This window comes from Dendropsophus ebraccatus, chromosome 8 (genome assembly GCF_027789765.1).
Source record: "Dendropsophus ebraccatus isolate aDenEbr1 chromosome 8, aDenEbr1.pat, whole genome shotgun sequence".
In the NCBI taxonomy this organism is placed as follows: domain Eukaryota; kingdom Metazoa; phylum Chordata; class Amphibia; order Anura; family Hylidae; genus Dendropsophus; species Dendropsophus ebraccatus.
In genome coordinates this window covers 53,488,542-53,502,199 of record NC_091461.1, presented here as the reverse complement: position 1 = coordinate 53,502,199, position 13,658 = coordinate 53,488,542, and the positions used below count along the sequence as shown (strand labels likewise).

Sequence of the window (13,658 nt, the reverse complement as noted above, 5' to 3'; positions counted from 1 at the left end):
TGTATTATCCCAAAAGAGGTCATCAGTGTAGGACCATTTCTTTGTGAGGTCACCCTAATCTGGTGAGATGATACACTCTTTTTGATGAAAGGGTTTTCTAAGAATGTGAAAATCTAAGAATTTCAAATCTCTATATGATGTATACAACAGGTGGAGTGTCAGGAATGTGCAGTGGCCTGGTTTGAACTGGGCCTGGTTTTTGCTTCTGTGTAACACCCGATTACTTGCCAGCTTCCGGCAATGCAACAGTTACCATTGAACTCTCCCAGCCATGATTGCCGCAGCTGAGCGAGTCTGTTTGTTTAATTGATATTCTTCTCTACCTGTCTGTACCTGGAGGATCATAGCGCTGGTCCAATGAGGATCTGGACCGGGCTCTTGGTCAGCATAAAACACAGCTGAGCCAGTCTCTCAGCGCTGGCTATTAGGTTTCATGCCCTGGTCCCAGCTCCCCTGTCTATTCCTGCGATCCCCATCCTAACTTGCCTGACTTTTTGACTATCCGATTGTTATCTGATTTTGTACTACGCTGCCCGTTTTGTTCTGTCTTTGCTTGTTTGACTATCCGATATTGTGTTTGTTTGTCTTTCTTGTTCTGTGTGCACGTATCCAGTACAGGGAACGTCTTCATTGTTGTCCGCGGCTGTCTAGGGCCGTTTGAGGCAAGTAGGTAGGGACAGTGGGTGGACTCAGTATCAGGGCTCGCTGTCGTGTCTTGTCCCTGTCTCCCCGTCCCTGACAGGGAGTGTATACGGTAAGTCCTAGCACTTGCAGGTTGCTGTTGCATCTTTCGGTTTTTGTATGTCCCCCTGCCATGTCAAAAGTTTTTTTTTTGTGACAGTGCCTCTTTAAATACTAAAACATCATGAGGGAGATTTATCAAACTGGTGTAAATTGTCATCTGCCTCATAGGGTTTTCTCCTTTTCCTTGATCAACATAGTACAGTTTCCCTAGGTTGAACCTGATGGACTCTTGTCTTCTTTCAACCTTATTAACTATGTACTATGTAGAATAGAAAATCAGATAGAAAATCAGATTCCACTTTTCATTCCTCACAGATTATTTGAAAACTGAATCTGATTGGTTGCTAGGGGCAACTAAGACAATTCTACTTTACACCAGTTTGATAAATCTCCCCCTATGTCTTAATAAAATAGGATGTAAAACTTTTCAGAACGCTTGTTGGGTTGCCTCTGGTTCGCTCTGGTTACCACATAATCAGCTTATCTTTTGGTGACACTTCTAATAGACAGTAAGGAAGGTTTTCTGTGTGGACCTTTCCTTTGAGGACATGTAAGGCAGATATATAATTAATTTAAGGATAACGAATGTCTAGGGGCTAGGACAAATTACAATAGAGAACAAACAGATCGCAGAGATGCTTTTCAAAGATTACGGCACAGCATGGCCACATCTGCACTACATCTTCTTCTACATGACAGATATTCCTGTTGCTGACCAAATGTTATTATATGCGGCAATAGATAAGATGCTCTTCCAACATTAGCCTTTTAAGCAGCCACTATGTCTTGCTTCCTAGTTAAAGATAAGATGTCAATAAAGGGGAAGATTTATCAAATCTTGTGGAAAGGAACAGTTCCCCATAGCAACCAATCAGATCCCAGCTTTCATTTTTCAGAGGCCTTTATAAAAAAGAAAGAAGCAATGTGATTGGTTGCTATAGGTAACAGCCCCATTATTCCTTTGCAGAAATCTCTACTCAACAATGAAGGCAATCTATGCCCTGACACCTATCTACATTGTAGTTGTAGCATTTCTAGGACCTTCAGTCAGTGGTTGTTACTAAGCAGCTGATTATTGCATCAGATTATTATCATCATCTTCATCATCATAATTCAGGCATTTCCTCAGAATTCATTTGTCATATATTCTGTTAGGAAGAGATTGTAGACTTACAAATAAAATGAAAAGATGGATCATATACATATAAACAACAGCAAATAGATAACAACAAAATACATAAAGCGTCCATTAGAGAGGAGCATCTTCCCTGTGTGATCTGTCAACTAAATTTAGCTAAGCTTGATCTGGTCTGCAGATGTCCCCTTTGTCCTTTGTGCCTGGTCTGGATTAAACACGCTTTCTATGTGTAGCAGGCTGTCTGACCTACTTTATATTGCTGGATTTATTTTGGTTATACAGTACTGTAGCTATAAAACATTTGGACGCTTGGTTTTAGGCGCTTGAAATAGCTAAAGCTGAAATACAGAGACGTTTTGTATTTGGTTTTCAAGAATAAGTGATAAGAATATAAAGAAGAGGATGTTTTATTTATATTTCTATCTTTGTTTCCCTATACACAGATGCATATATATATATATATATATATATATATATACAGTGGTACCTTGGTTTAAGAGTAACTTGGTTTAAGAACGTTTTGGTTTAAGAGCTCCCAGTTTTTCAAAATTATTACTTGGTTTAAGAGCATTGCTTTGGTTTAAGAGCTCCCTGTACTGGGTGGGAGGGGGAGTGGAGGAGGGGCATGGTCTGCATAGCGGGGGCTACAGCACTGTACTCTGACCCAGGAAGTCTACACTCACCTTCCAAATCATGGCAGATCCACTTCAGGCTGGGGCTTGCATCAGGGGACAGGACTGTGGAGGTAATCTCTTCATAGCTGTAACCCCTCTCTCCCCGGACAGAGAGTGCTCATATCTGCCCTGCTCATTCCTTCATGCTCCCTGCCGTCTCTGTCAGCCCTTGTGTATCCTATCCTCTCCATTACTGTACAGTAACTTATAATATCACATATTCTGCTGTTCCTGAATCTTTGTTTCATCTGTTCTATATGTTATTCAGAATAATAAATCATTATTTTTGGGATGTGGAAGTGTTTACAGCATGCTGCCTTCTGAAGAATGATGTGAAAGAAGGAGCAGAGAGATAGTGAAAGCAGCGGGTGCAACAGTCTGCTGTGAAGTTAGATGCTCTGTGGGTGGAAAAAAAGCAGGAGTTCTGTGAAAGGGAATGAGATTGGCAGGAGGGCTGTGATGAAGGGCTGAGGGAAAGCAATGGCTTCTGGGAATTGGAAGTACTCCGCTATTGGACGCTTTTTTTTTAGGACCTTGAAGTAACTAAAGTTGCAATACAGAGACATGTTGTATTTAGTTTTCAAGAAGTGATCAGATTTTAAAGAGGATGTTTTATTTCTATATTTGTTTCTACACGTGGCTCTTCCTATTCTTTGGCTCCTGAGAGTGATTTACAGTGCATTTTACAGTGAGAAAAGGCTGCATCGGGCTCTATTATAGACAGATATTACAGATATTCTATCTTCCACCCATCAGGACCAGAAAACTGAGGGACAAGTAGATAGCCACTCTGATTCATGTGTATTACCTTAGTCCTGAGCGCAATAAGGGTATAGTTTCCCTTTAACCAATGCTTAGAGGATTACAAGTGCTGGGTTCTGGATATGTTTCAGGCCATCCGGAGCCTTTTTCAACAGCTCTCCGCAATTAATGCCATTGAGAAAGACTTCATCGGGGCCATAACCTGTCCAGGTCACAGCACTTGTATTCCTTTATGTAAGAATAAAAAAGCACTGATTAAGAGCAAGTGACTATAGCGTACTATACATTCTCCTGCCTCGAGTACCAGCGGAGTACCAGCAAAGTGATGACCATCTGTATCTGTACCAGCATTGTGAACATGCACCTGGTATAGAGAGTGGGAAACCATAAAGAAGTATGGGATCATTGGACTGAAGGGTCCAGCTTTGTAGGTCATTGTCTTTTCCTATTGGGGGGAAATAATCTTTGCTTAACTCTATTTATATCCCCTGGATGACTTTCTTGAACTGACAATACAGCAGGGCACCTGCCAGCTCATCGGTACACATATGCTTTGTTGACTGTGAATTCAGCCTGAGAATATGATTACATTTTTTTTCTTTTTTTTAATTCTTGCATTGTAATAGCCATAAATTATTTTTAAACTACAGAGTGATATGAGAGCTTGTTTTTTGTGGGACAAGTTGTTGTTTAATGTAATAATTGTGGGATTCAAATAACACATTTATTTACATGTTTATTACTTAAAAAATTGTAGGATAACTAAACAAAACACAATTTTATGTATTTTTTTAAATGTATGCAGTGTGGTAAAAATAACATGATTTTATTCACCGAGTCTGTATGATTTCAGTGATACCAAAGGTATATAGCTTTTAATGCTTTATTTTGTCACTATAGAAACAGTTTTTATTAAAAGAAAATCCAGATAGTGAAACATGTTTATTCAGGGGCAGCCACATTGCCTGAGCTGTTTTTAACATTTATAGATATTCTTTACAGAACGCCCTATGGCAAATTAGACTGGAGGGGACCAAACTCACTTTTTCTAGTCATGCCCTGTGATCTGTGTAAAGGAAGGATGGGCTCTGAGCATAAGCTTTTATAAATGGTCTGCTCCCATCTTATCTATATACTGATGTCAAAGTCCATAATGAAAGAACTGAAGAAGTGGCACTCATCAGCTTTGTTCCTTTAAAAGCCTTCACTTTATGCCCACATAATAGGCAGGTATAGACTAACAGGTTTGCAGCATACAGGCAATGGTACTTGCATGCATATTTAAGGCAGTGGTGTAAGGCTGATGGTTTTGGGTTTGTTATTGGTGCAGGTGGTCCAAAAAGGGAATGTACAAAAAGGATGGCTTGTATCCATCACATATAGGTACATAGGTACTTGGTGAGGAATTCAGATTGTTTTTGGACATGCATTTAAACTAGAAGAAGGGGACAGAAATAGAATTGATTATGAGGATTTCTGTCCCTGACCAGTTAAGACAAATAAGTATATACCGTATATTGCACAGTGTTTGGTACAGTTGATGTGGTTGTGGTTGGTGCGGTAGACAAAGTCGTAGGTGCTGTAGATGCAGTGGTTGGTACAATTGATGCAATGTGGTGGGTGCAGTAGACACAGTGGTGGGTGCTGTAGGTGCAGTGGTTGGCACAGTAGACACAGTGGTGAGTGCTGTAGGTGCAGTGGTTGGTAAAGTAGACACAGTGGTGGGTGCAGTAGATGCAATGGTTGGTGCAGTTGATATGGTTATTGTTGTTAGATGTAGTTGGTGCAGAAGATACAGTTGGCAATAAAGATATTACCAACCTTAGTAATCTTTCTGCAATATGAACGACTACTCGCAGCTTAGGGAACAAGAGCTGTGAGCTGATGGCCATTATGTCTAGAGATGATTTGGACCTTGTTGCTGTAACAGAAACTTGATTTAAAGACTCTAATAATTGGGAAATAGCTACAGTACACCGGGATATATTTTGTACAGGGAAGACAGCAGAGAGAAGGGGAGGCGGGGTAGTCATTTATGTTATGGATAGTCTTAAATTGACAGTCATCCAATATATATATAAAGAGCTGGAGACTCTCATGGTTTGCATGCAGCCCCTCCAGGGCAAACTGAGGACTATGATAACATGGATGGATGAAATTACTAGAATGTCATTAAAGGGCACATTGTAGTTATGGTTGACTTCAACATGCCGGATGTGGATTGGAATATCTGCATCTGTATCTACATGTAAAAGCAAAAATGTAATAGAGGCCCTTACAGGGGCATCTCTAAAACAGCTTGTGAAGTCACTAACCAGAGGAGAGAACATTCTAGATTTAGTATTTACTAATGGGGACCTGGTGTCTGAAGTTAGAGTGGGAGAAAATTTAGGTTCCAGTGACCACCAGTGTCTATGGTTTAACATACAAACTGACTGCGTGCAATCCTATAGTACAACAAGAGTATTAGATTTAAGGAAGATAGATTTTAAGAAAATGGGAGAGTATTTAGCTAATGAATTAAAACATCGGGAGTGAGCGCTCAGTGGGCAGTACTAAAACATGCAGGTATAAAGAGACTGGGGGTGTAGCTGACAGAGAGATGTATAGAGAACAGACACTTTTATACCCATCCACAAGAAGGGGAGTAGACAAGAGCCCAGTAACTACAGGCCAGTTAGTTTGACATAAGTAGTAGTAAAAATGATGGAAACTCTTCTAAAAAAAAAAAAAAGAAGATAATGAATCACCTAAGAAGCAAAAATTTGAAGGATTCAAATGGGCATGGCTTTACTGCGGGCCGATCATGTCAGACTAATCTCATTGATTTCTTTGATTAATTCACAAAAGTGCTGGATGATGGTGCCGGGGATACCACCTATCTGGACCTCAGCAAAGCCTTGGATACAGTTCCCCATAAAGAGCTGATAGAGAAGTAAGAGATAATTTGGCCTAATCCCTGGATAGTTCAGTGGATTTGTGGTTGGCTGAAGGATAGCTATCAAAGGGTTGTTGTTAATGGTGTATATTCCGAGCAGAGACTGGTTACAAGTGGTGTACCACAAGGGTCTGTTCTGGGTCCTATTCTTTTTAATGTTTTTAATAAGTGACATAAGAGAAGGTTTGGTAGGTAAAGTTTGTCTGCTTGCTGACGACACAAAAGTGTGCAGTAGGGTTGATATTCCTGGAGGTGTCAGTAATATGGAAAATGATTTAGCTTTCTAGATAAGTGGCCTAAACAAAGGAAAATGCAGCTCAATGTTTCCACATGTAAAATAATGCACTAAGGGAGGAGGAATCCTCTATCCGAGTATCACATCGGCAGTAGTGTGTTGGCAAAGACTTTAGAGGAGAAGGATAGGGGGGCCGTTATTTCTGACAGCCTTAAAATGAGTCACCAGTGCAACCAGGCGGTGGGGAAAGCAAATCGCATGCTGGGCTGTATAGCTAGGAGGTATAACTACTAGTAAGAGGGAGATTGTGATCCCGCTGTATAGAGCTCTGGTGAGACCACATCTGGAATACTGTGTCCAGTTCTGGAGACCTCACCTGAAAAAAGATATTGATAAAATAAAACGGGTCCAAAGACGACTACAAAAATGGTGGAGAGTGTGAGGCACAAAACATATCAGGAAAGACTTAAGGGGAGGAAAGAAGAGAAAAGGGGGAACATGATTGAAACCTTTAAATGTTAATGGACTAAATAAGGTTCAGGAGGGAAGTGTTTTTAGAAAAAAAATTAACTCAAGAAGAAAAGGACTCAGTGAGAGGTTAGGTAGGGGAAAGATCAGAAACACTGTGAGAAAGTAAGAAAATAAAATAATTTTAAATAAATAAAACTTTACTAAAAGAGTAGTAGATGCTTGGAACAAACTTCCAGCAGATGTGGTTGGTAAATCAACAATAACAGAATTTAAACATGCCTGTGATAAACATATATCTATCCTAAGAAGGGAAATACTAGAAGGGCAGACTAGATGGACCCAATGGTCTTTTTCTGCCACCAATCTTCTATATTTCTATGCATGCTGCCTCTAGTGTGTTCACAATAAATAACCAACACCGCACTAAATCAATAACATGTAGCAGTCCATCCACATCATACCGGACCCCCACTCTGTCCGTAATAACTCAGCAATAATGTATAACAAGATGTGTGCAGCGTACGAGAGATACCTTGTGTTGCAGTTCTTCTGTGTTTGCTCTCCGTAGTCGCAAGAACATATACTCACAAGAGTGCTGACTTTGCTTATAAACTTTACTGTTTAATTCGGTTTCTCGTACAGGACAAGGTGATAAGGTGCTCACAGGCTGATACGTAAAGTTTATAAGCAAAGTCAGCACTCTTGTGAGTATATGTTCTTGCGACTACGGAGAGCAAACACAGAAGAACTGCAACACAAGGTATCTCTCGTACGCTGCCTCTAGTGTGTTTTCAGGCCAGAGCAAGTATGTAAATGCAAAATGCCTGTTACCTGCTTGCTAAGCACCACTTTGTTTTACTGGCCCACTATGTTGACTTTTAAAGGAACACAGTTGGTGAGTGCTGCTTCTTCTTTTCTCAATTTATGGATTTTACATTATGCCTGTTCTTTGGTGAAGCTGAGAATCACATATCCCCTTGACCTACTACAATGTGATTAACCCTCCCCCCATTTGTGTATGCTGATGTGAGCAGTGCCAACTGATTTGCTTACTATAGAAAATTATAATTACGGATGTTACCTTTCACTGTAACCCTATCTTTGATGGTAAGGAAGGCATGGCTGGAGGATGATCTTTACAAAACAAGAAATGTCAGCCTATTATTAGGCCAAGTGGCCAGACTAAAAACTACAAAAAAAAATACCCCTTTAATTTTACCACTGATTTTGCCATGTCTTCTAGAATAAGTGTCATTAAGATTTACAAACCTATTGCCAACATTTGTGCTTCCCTAAGGTGGACAAAATTAATGTGTCTGCCATGAACAGCCGTAAAGTTTAGTGCAGGTGTCATCTGCAGTATACCAACTGCAATTTCAGTATAGCCTATATTTAGCTGCTAGCGACTCATCGCATCTTCTTTGTCCAGAAGTCTGTCCCATTAGCGCTAACCTATAAATATATGATCGCTCACCTAAATCTGTAACGATAAGCCAGCCTGCTGACGTTAATGGATTATTAGGAGAAAATATAGCCGAGATTTCCAAGGTCAAAGCACTAATTAATCTGACTTCCCGTGACTAAAGGAAGAGATTATCTTGATAGTTTCTTCCTGAAATAATTGTCTGCAAAGCTAGCACTCTTTCCACTCGATTTGCCTCTAACTTTTGTAGAATCATAACAAATTAACTGTAACGTTTTTTAAGAAATTTTTATCTTTACTAGTAATTTGATAATATAAAAAAAAAAAAAAAATAAGAAAATCACTCATTTAACCCTTTGAGGACCAGGCCCAAAATGACCCAGTGGACCGCGCAAATTTTGATCTTAGTGCTTTCGTTTTTCCCTCCTCCCCTTCTAAGAGCTCTAGCACTCTCAGTTTTCTATCAACAAGCCATGTAAGTGCTTGTTTTTTACAGGAATAGTTGTACTTTGTAATGGCGTCATTCATTTTACCATAACATGTATGATGGAATTCCAAATATATTATTTATGAAGATATAAATTGGTGAAATCGTAAGAAAGAATGCAATATGGTAACGTTTGGGGGGTTCCTGTGTCTACGTAATGCACTATATGGTAACAGCGACATGACACTATTATTCTATAGGTCAGCCCAAACACAACCATATGCAGGTTACACAGATTCTCTAATGTTATATATATATATTTTTTTATGAAATCCTTTTTTTTTGGCAATTAAATATTAATAAAATGGGCCTATTGTGACGCTTATAACGGTTTTATTTTTTCACCTATGGGGCTGTATGGGGTGTCATTTTTTCCGCCATGATCTCTAATTTTTATTAATACCATATTTGTGAAGATCGGACATTTTGATCACTTTTTATTGATTTTTTTTAATATATAATGTAACATAAAATCGGTAATCTGCGCACTTTTTCCCCTCTTTTCGTGTACGCCGTTTACCGGTCGCAATGACGCTTGTTATATTTTAATAGATCGGACAATTACGCACGCTACGGTATATTATATGTTTATCTATTTATTCATTTTTATATGTTTTATTTATATAATGGGAAAGGGGGGTGATTTCGACTTTTATTGGGGGAGGGGTTTTGGGGTAGTGTGTTAGTGTTTTGAACTTTTTTTTTTTTACACTTTTGAAGTCCCTTTGGGGGACTTGTACATAGATTAGTCTGATTTCTACACTGATGAATGCTATGCCATAGGCATAGCATTGATCAGTGTTATCGGCGATCTGCTCATTGAGCCTGCCTGTGCAGGCTTAGTGTAGCAGATCGCCGATCGGACCGCACGGAGGCAGGTGAGAGACCTCCGGCGGCCCGTTTTACCGATCGGGACCCCCGCAGTCACACTGCGGGGGTCCCGATCGGTAAGTGACAGGGGACTCCCCCTGTCACTTACACTTAAACGCTGCGGTCGCGCCGCGATCGCGGCGTTTAAGGGGTTAATGACACGCGGCAGCGCGATCGCTGCAGCGTGTCATTACCGGTGAGGTCCCGGCTGCTCACTGCAGCCGGCCCCCACCTCCTATGAAGCGCGCTCCGCTCCGGAGCGCGCTTCATAGCGGGAATAACACCCATGACGTAAGGTTACGTCATGGGTCGTCTGGGGACAGACTTCCATGACGTAACCCTACGTCCAGGGTCGTCTAGGGGTTAAAGACATCTGGTAGCATACCCAGAGCAGTACACGAACATAATATACATCCTGCCCTACTGTGCACTCGTTCTATTCTCGTAGGTTATGTTGTATCCTTCCCTCGATGCAGGTTGTATGAGTTGAATATTCTATATTTAATTATTATCATTATAATTTTTTTTTCAGACATAACATTTTTTGATCTATTTATACCGGGTTGCATTCTGGTCATTCACATCCTAAACCTAAAAAAAAAAGCTATATTGGTAAGATGTGCGCAGTTTCCATTATAATATTGCCCTTTCAACCCACTCCTGGTTTTGGTTTTAAAAAAACTACTGAGCAAAATACTGTGTGTGAACATAGCCTTAGGATTAACTAGAAAATGTACCTGGCAATGGCCCAGTATAAAAGGTCAGTCTGTTTATTTGCTTGTTCTTTGCATTTGGTACCCAGGAGGCCAGTCCATGGTCTTGTTTTACTGTTTACCAGAAAAATGCTAGTATCACTATACTGTATACCCCGGCAGCAGGGGGGTAACTACAGGGGGTGCAGTTGCACCAAGATCCACAAGCCTGATGGGACCTACAATGGGTGTCTTCCCCATATGAGGAGGCCAGTGCTATTAATGAAGCATTATAGTTAAAAGTCCCTGTGACAGATATGGCACTGGGGCCCACTGGCTTCAGGTTACACCTCTGCCCAGTAAACTGAAACAAAATACTGTAGGATATTTGCATATAGCAACCAATCAGAGCTCAGCTTTCATTTTACCAGATCAGTATTCGAAAAGGAAAGTTGAGCTGTAATTGGTTCCAAAGCTTGGAACTTGCTCCCCGAAGGGGTTAAATCTCAGACGTGAGTTGCTACTACATTACTAGATTTATGAATGGATGGCCTCATACTACTTCTTTATCAAAAGCATTGTATAATGTCTGTGACTTGGAGCTCAACCATATGTATATAGTGTAAATAATGGCATATGAATACTGTTATATCCCAGTAGTATTGTTTTTAAACTGTCTGTGTTGATTCTAATTCACTTTACCCATATAACATGTGCAGTTAATCAAGTGCTGACATCAGCAAGGGGTGGAGCATAGGGTTTAAAAAACAGCTCCATAGAGGGATACAACTGTCATGATTAAGGATGCGATAGCATCAGAAACGGGTTGACATCTGTGTGTGAATACTAATTGATGTATCTGTGGTCTTATGGGTCCGAATAAAAATTGTTCATTTCACCTGCAACACGCTGGTCCTGTGTATCGTATTGGAGCAACAAACAAGCACCTGTTGGAGTGTGGACCGTTCGCGGCAGTATCCCGGTGAGCTGGCTTCTACTTACTGTTGCAAAAAAAAAGAACATCATGGCGTTTTTGTTTTTTTTTAGCAAAAACTCTGCAGCCAGATGTTGGCCATGAGTCAATGGAATTTTATTAAATAAAAAACTACTTGACCTTTTTCTTTCTGCTGTGTTTTTTTCGCCTCTCTGGGATTTTTTTTGGCTCTGTGGCAGTTTTTCCAAAACGCAGCATGGTGAGGGTGTGGCATTTTTTTCTGCTAACTGTGGTGTCTCTCTTTAGAGTTCTATGGAGTTTCTTCTGTTTGTCCCAAAAATGGCAAAGGCAAAAAAAAGCCAATCACACCTAAAGTCAAAACCACCAAAATGATCTTTGGCAGTTTTTGTGTCTGGAGGCACCTTTATAATATAGAAATAATTTCTAAGAAACTGGCATGGGTCAGGAAACAGAGGATAGAAGACACAGGAACACACCTCTGTTCAGGAACACAAGATCCAACAGAGCTCAGGCAAGGAGGATCAGACATAGCAACATTAACCCCTTCTGGTCAGTAATAGGTATATATACATTCCTATACATTCCTACTGCACATACCCCGTGCATTAGGAATATACATATACGTTCCTGACTGAGGGGCTGACTAATGTGTGCAGGGCAGCTGCAGTGAGAGCGGTCCCGCACACATTAGTGTGTCCGGGGCCGGAGGTATGAGAGTGAGCTGCGATCACTGTGTGTAATTAACCCCTTAAACGCAGCTATCTATAGCGATCGCAGCATTTAGGGAACTCGGTGACAGAACAAGCTTCTGTCACTGAGTGACCGGTCCCGATAGCATATACCTCCGTCCTGTCGGTTTGGCAATCTGTTCATAGAGTCTGCTCTCAGGCAGGCTCCATGCATAGATCGCCGATAACACTGATCTATCCTATGGTATGGCATAGCTTAGATCAGTAAATGCACTTTATTGATTGCATGTTGTACAGTGAAAAAAGTGTAAAAAAAAAAAAAAGTGTAATTAAGAAGTTTTAAGAAAGTATTAAAAAAAAACCCTTATAACCCCCCCATGAAATTTTAAAATACCCCCTTGCCCATTATAAAAAAATATATATTAAAAAAATAAATAAATAAACATATTACATATTGTAGCGTGCATAATTGTCCGATCTATTAAAATCTAACATTATTGTTCCTGCACGGTGAACCGCGTAAACAACAACAAAAAAAACACCAGGATTGCTGACTTTAATAAATAATATATCTGAAAAAAATTTATAAAAAGCGATCAAAATTTTTCCAATTTCCAATATTATATTAATAAAATCATGCAAGAAATGACACCCCAACCAGCCCTGTACGTGGAAAAATAAAAGGAACATTGCATTAATTTGACCCAGACATCCCTGCATCAAACGTTTTTTTCTTGAAGGGGTTAAAGAGAATTTGTAGAGGAGTAGGGAGTCTGTATTTTGCTTCTGTAAGTACTTGATGGCATAGCACACTTCACCCAAAGAGTAGCACACTTCCAGCTAAGTTAGTGAGGCTACATCTATACATAAGTTTTTAGCTGACCCCACCTGTCAGACTCCTGTTCAGTCCACTACGGCTGAAGCAAGAATTAACAAATCCACACAACAGGTCCCAGGTAAGCCAACTTCACGCTATTTGCTGCTCACCAACCTCCTACATGCTTATGTTTCACTTAATCCATCCCCAACTCAACTTTAGGCCTCAGGTTTAAGACTCCCCAAACTCTCCCAGAACATTGCCCCAGTGATAGCCAGCTTAGAGTTCTTCAAGTTGCCCACTTCTGTGGCTAGACTACTGAAGCACATTAGTCCAAGGTAATAACAGTTTCTCCAGGTCAGTTTGAAATCTACTCACTGTGGCTCTTTAGGCCTCATATGGCAATGCTTGGGTCACTACACTATAACATTGCCAGTGGTTTTTAATGGATACAAAATAAAAGTTCACAAGTTTAACTGAAAGTGCTGGATCATCATTTATTTTATGAGCACAGATTTGAATATTGGACCGAGTGCGGATCAGTGCAGTAGGATTGAGCAGGTGAGCTAACAATTCATTTGTCCTCACATGTCAGGTTGAACAATTGGGTTTTCTAATGCTGCGTTTACACAGACAGATTTATCTGACAGATCTTTGAAGCCAAAACCAGGAACAGACTATAAACAGGAAACAGGTCGTAAAGGAAAGACTGGGATCCATCCTCTTTTTAAATCCATTCCTGGCTTTTACTTCCAAAATCTGT

The 13,658-nt window shown here is 40.3% G+C and overlaps 1 long non-coding RNA gene across 2 annotated transcripts in view; it reads left to right on the top strand.

Moving 5' to 3' along the window:
• LOC138799347 (uncharacterized) overlaps positions 1-13,658 on the top strand; it is a 125,314-nt gene that overhangs the window by 83,500 nt on the left and 28,156 nt on the right. The gene's annotated exons all lie outside the window — the stretch shown is intronic.